Genomic DNA, 6139 nt, shown 5'->3' on the forward strand with positions numbered 1-6139 from the left:
TACAAATTATACCAAACTATTATACTGATTATATATCTAGGGTTAATGAAATATTGTGGTTTCTTAAAAATAACCGGAGCAAAATTCTTGGTGCGGTGTAGTTTCCACGTTATGCATATTCCACTTATGTATAAGAGCTATCACAAAAACAACTTTTATACAACGAAACATCTAGTATTGTATTCTACCCAAAATATAAATGTTCTAATTATTTTGATTTGTAAGATTCAGGATGTAGAAGAAAAGTAAAAAATGGAAGGCAAAAAAAATTTGCCGAGAGAAAGCCTATCTAAAAAAAATCTAAATTACCTGTTTTCAAACAAAAAAAAAAAAAAAAATCACTGTTCATATGCCTATGATATGAACAGTCGACCAAGCTTTAGTAATAGATAAATTAGGTCTGAGAATAAGCGCTCACAGTGTCAGAATATGGGAGTCCACTGCTTCCCTTTGGTTTTTTTTTTTAGAAAGCACTGCCGCTGCTTCCTTTGTTTGAAAAAGAGGTTATATATGAATTCTTGTGAAAGAAAAAGTAAGCTCTCATCGATGATATTGCTGGTTTTGTTAGGAACATGAGTTTTAGATCTAGTAAGACTGGTTAATTTTGTTTAGTTGTTTTGCTCTGGGTCATTAGCCTCATTTGTAACAAAAAAAGAAAAAAATATGTGCATCTCTTTTGTGTAGGTGGAAATTAATCGACCAATTTACCAACAGCGGGGTGGGGTAGCTTATATGCACGCTTCTTAAGCAATTTTTACCGAGTGTGGTGAGTTTTATTTGTCAATAGTAAACTCGTAGCTCGTAGCTTGACTGTGTGTTTGGATGCAAATGAATTCCTGGGAATTTAATCAAAAATGAGGAATTCCCAATTTCTCTGGACTCTTTTCACCATTTGGATTATTATCCAGTGGAATTTGCAATTTCAACGGGAAAATAATCGTGAAATTTGAGAGCTTAAATTCTCGACTTGAATTCCTCACAAAATAGGGGTCATTTTCAACGGGAAAATAATCGTGGAATTTGAGAGCTTAAATTCCCGACTTGAATTCCTCATAAAATAGGCGTTATTTGTCAATTCCCTTAACTGAGGTTAGTCTAAATACTAATTCTTGTCATTTTAAAATTCTACATCATGAAATTCAAACAATGGAATTCTCAATCAATGGAATTTTAATTCCCATGACTTTGAAATTTCTATGGAAATTTGAATTGCTTCATCCAAACACAACGTGAAAGACTTGGTCTACATTATTAGTTTAGTAAATGCTTAATTTTAGCCTCTCATTTGGGAAAAAGGTATGTTGTTTGGTAAATCATGTACGCTGTATGATTTTTTATTTTGAAAGAAAGACGGTGTTATTATTAGTTGGAGCAAAATTACACAACATATTACCACTAATTAGGGGATTAAGGTCATCTCCAACCTAAAAGGCTAAAAATAATTATGAAGCTAGATTTTAGCCCTAATTTTTGCACTATTATTGATTTGACATCAACCTTCTTCAACCTGTTAGGGTTAAAAACTTAAAATATAATCCTAAATAATATTTTAAGATTTTGAATATGTCATATATATGTGTGTGCTCATTTTTTGAATATGATATTTTCCATTTTCCAAAATGTCCTTAACAATGCCTTTTAGCCCTAAATAACAACTTAGGTAGGTTGGAGATGAAAAAGGTGAAAAATTAAGATATTTATCTTTTTAGCCTTTTAGGTTAGGAGTCCCGTCTAAAGTAATTTCACCTCTATTTTAAGTGTTCTTGTCCACAAGTATAGAATATTGAAATCACCAGAGTGGATTCTACGCACCAAGATGCACTTGCATTATTAATGTGCAAGTCCTCAAATTACCGTAAGCGAAGATCAAATGAAGATTGGTGACCCGAAATTCCTTCATTTCATATTTATTTTTGATCCGATCAAATTAAGCACTCATATAAGAGAGTATCTCTTATTCGACCTTAGGTTCTCACCTCTTATGTTAGGTCCTCACCTCCTGTCTTGGAAACACTTAGGACTATTTTTTTTGTTTCAATTTTGTTAACGGTATTAGAATACATGCATGATAATGCGACATGGATAACTGAATCAAAATATTACATATTAGTTACTCGATTCACTTACACCTTGGTGCGTAGAAGAATTTTTGCTGAAACCACACACTAAAAGACTTTTAACTCAGAGACCTTGATCAAATTGTTTGTCATTAATTGAGCTCTTTAAGCATGACTCGGTCGGTGTATAGCTAGGATTTTAGTTATTTTTGGCTAGTACTTGTAGTGTAGCTGTCACGCCCCGGATTTTAGGATAGTATTTTTTTTTTTTCTTTTCCCGAAAAACCCGAGGAGTGAGCTAAAATAAAAGATGAGCTAAAGGAAATGAAAGTAACAAATGACAGCTTAAAAGAATCAACTTCTCATTTCAATATATATTTGGATACAACCAAAATGACTAAGGGTACTCTCTTCCTAAATGAAGCTCTTACACATTTAAAACTCCATCTAACTCTACGTCTTAATCATTAATTGTCGTTGTTCTCCTGTTTCATAACCTGCAAGACTGTAAAGGGGTGAGCTCAACCTGCGGCTCAGTAGGGAGCTATTCCTCTCCAAACAAAGATAATCATACAATGATCATATAATATGCATAAATGGATGTTCTACTCTAGTTAATCCACATAGAAGAATAAACTGAGCCTACATGTCCCATACCATATATTTTACCAAGAAGGTGACTCAGCATACTCAACTATATGAACAACTTCACCAAAATCAATCCCTAGCCCTCTTTTGCTAGTCATCTTGTCCATTCCCCTTTCTCCAGTCCCGAATTACCCTTATCATTCCTATACTAATTGCACAATAACCACGGGCATACTTGGGACATGGTTCCTGCTGAGGTTTGGACTCAACTACGCAAAAGATCAATTTCATATTCCCTTCACCACCCTTATCCTTCAAATATCTTTACTGAATGATGCATCAAACTATAAACAACTCATACTTTAAACATGTAATTTTATCAAATACCCAAGCATTCCAAACAAACATATCAAACAACATATATGCACACAATACGAATGAGTAGAGGTTCCCCAGATCCCCATACCTTGATTCCAAGCTATTGCCAATGTACATGTCCCTGCATAGAAATAGATATCCGAATACAATTCACAATCCTATCCATAAGCACACATTTAATTTTAAATACAAAGCTATCGTATGGCTTAAGAATATACTTTGCTTTAAAACATAAGTCTCAAAAACATAGTACCTAAAATCTCAGGCCATTAAGATAACATTTGACGTGCTAAAAAACTAAGCAAAATGTGACGCATGTTTATTTTGAAGAAAAATTGTTACACATAGTTGATTTCAAAATGGCATAAGTATCTCAAATAAATTTGGAAGATAATGTCACAAGCTTTGTTTGAAAGTTGAGAATGTGTGTGTTCAGTTTGTGGTGAATCTAAACAAGTTTGAATGAAAGAAACCATTGAAAACAAAACGAACAAATTAACAGTAAAATAGTAACAAATGCAGAAACCATTTAAAGTTGACCTTCAACTTCAAAAATTCATAACTTAATGTACATAAACCATTTTCAGGAGATTTCAGTTCTGAAATGATCACTAAGATGTCTACCAAAACTTTTGTGAAAACACAAACTGCAAATACTGAACCAAAACGTACAGGTTTTAATAGAAAGGTTACTTGGTCCAAAACTTTTTTTTTTGAAACATGGACGTAAAGCCTTTGATATTGCAACGAAAAGAAGCAGTTACAACATGACTTACCCGCAAGGGCAACGATAGAAAAAGCCATGCTAGATAGCCCGAAAGCAACCTAAATGAAACTACTATGGAGTTCACTTGGTCCAAAACTTGGAAAACTGATTTGCAGAAATTTCCTGATGCAGAACCTTAATTTTGAAAAATCATAACTTAATCTACAAAACTCCTTTTTAAGAGATTCAAATTCAGGAATGATGTTTAACATGTGTACTATAACTTTTATGAAGACAATAACTTCAAATACTCAACTGAAATGCACAGGTTTTAGTAAAAATGCAGCTGGGTCAAAAACACAGAAAACTGATCTGCAGAATTTCTTACTGAAGACCCTGGACTTTGAAAAATCATATCTTGATCTAAAGAAATCCTTTTGAAGTGATTCAAATTCTGGAATAATATTTAAGATGTCTGCTACAACTTTTATGAAGAAACAAACTTCAAATAACCAACCTAAATGTACGGTTTTTAGAAATCAAGGTGACTGACTCCAAAATACAAGAAAGCTGATTTGCAGAATGTTCAGATATGTTTTCAGCTTCTAACTTGACTAACGAATTCTAAATGAACTTGCATGAAACTACCCAGATATCAAGCTAAGAATATGACATTTCAATACATGCAAATGATTTCTAAAATGCATGATTAATTCAAAACATATGGCTGCTCAAAGTTAACTAAATGAACAAGTTACAGAAACTTTTCCATTCAAATGTCACTTCAGTTCATGCAAAGTCTAACGTTCTTAATCAGTTCTATGGATGTTTATACTCATATAGGTTTCTTAGTCACTCTAAGCTCTTGCTGTGCAAGAGAAAACTAGAATCTCTAATTCAAACAGCAACACTGAAATTACTCAGGACACCCAAACTGGCAGAACTAAAGTTCTATAATCATCTTTATCAGTTTCTATTTTGTTTGGAAAAGAATAAAGCTACTATATGAACTCAAATGTATCAAAAACTACTGATTATTGAATATAGACACTACAATGTTTCAGAATGAAGAAACAACCCAAATATTGCACTAAAAAGACTAGCTTAAATTACCACAAAGACAACCAATAAAAAGTAGCGCAATAGTCTAAACTTCTATATTTTTAAGTAACTTTATACAACTCCGGTCCTTGGTTTCTACTTTCAAAATTTATGAATTAAAGACATAAATAGGAACACCAATATCAGATATCTATATCAGCATAATTTCATAACATAACAAAAATTAAAAGAAAAGAGTACAACTAAAACAATAAAAGTCTGACAGCAAGATTTCCTGACCAGTAAACTTTCAGACTGAAAACGACATAGTTTGGCTGAGCAATTACAGTTGGTGTCTTCATAACATTTGTAAAAGACAACCTAAAGATCATTTGAGAACTGGAATCGCAGAAAAAGGATTTTTCTACAATTACTTATGATTTTTCGAAAATCAGATACAGTAGAGAAAAACTGCTATGATGTAAGTCTATATCTCATGTTCTAAGTAAAGGGTTTAAGACTGAGATTTTAACAACAACAACAACATCATCATATACTTGATTCTCTAGCCGTTAATAATATATAAGAACTGATTTGGCTAACAAAGAAATCAAATTAAAGGTGACCAAAACCAAAGGATTTAGTATTCCTATTTGCCACAGAATTCAACAACAACAAAACCAAAACCAATTCTTAATAGGAACTATTCCAATCAAATAAACAATCATACAAAGATTCCAAAGTGATGTCAAATTCTAAATTCACAAACTAAGAGCATATAAACACAATCAATTGGTTTGAACATAAAGAGAATCTAACCTGAGTTCTACCAATTTCCTACAACACCAATTTCTCTTCTCTACTCTCTCTCTCTCTCTCTCTATCAGTGAACTCAAAGAAAACATATGGAAAACTCTGAATACTAACCTCTATTTATATGGTCTGGAAAGAGAGAAGAACGTGGAGTCCAAGAAAGACTAAAGAAAGTCAAATTGAGCACTTCAACTCAATTCTTATCCATCTGGAAACTTAGTCTCCAAGAATTTTGACATCTTCTGCTTAATGAAGTCGGCTGCTAGGTGTTTCAAGGACGGTTTCTGGGTTTCATGGCGGTAATGTTTCGGATTGGGAAACATCTGGTTGGAAGAAAGAAGAAGTCGATGAAGAAGAGAGGATAAACCTTTGAGTTTAATGGTCGGAAGGAAGAAGGTGAAGGAGAAGAAGCAGAAGGCTCTGAAGGAGAAGAAGCAGAAGGCTCTGAAGGAGAAGAAGAAGAGGACGACGTCGTTCTGCCTGAATGAAAAACTCTTTCCTATAGCTATCAAATTTGGGCTTGGGTTTTGTATTTGGATATTGAGGTTGGATAAAA

Source organism: Fragaria vesca, linkage group LG6 (genome assembly GCF_000184155.1).
Source record: "Fragaria vesca subsp. vesca linkage group LG6, FraVesHawaii_1.0, whole genome shotgun sequence".
NCBI lineage: Eukaryota > Viridiplantae > Streptophyta > Magnoliopsida > Rosales > Rosaceae > Fragaria > Fragaria vesca.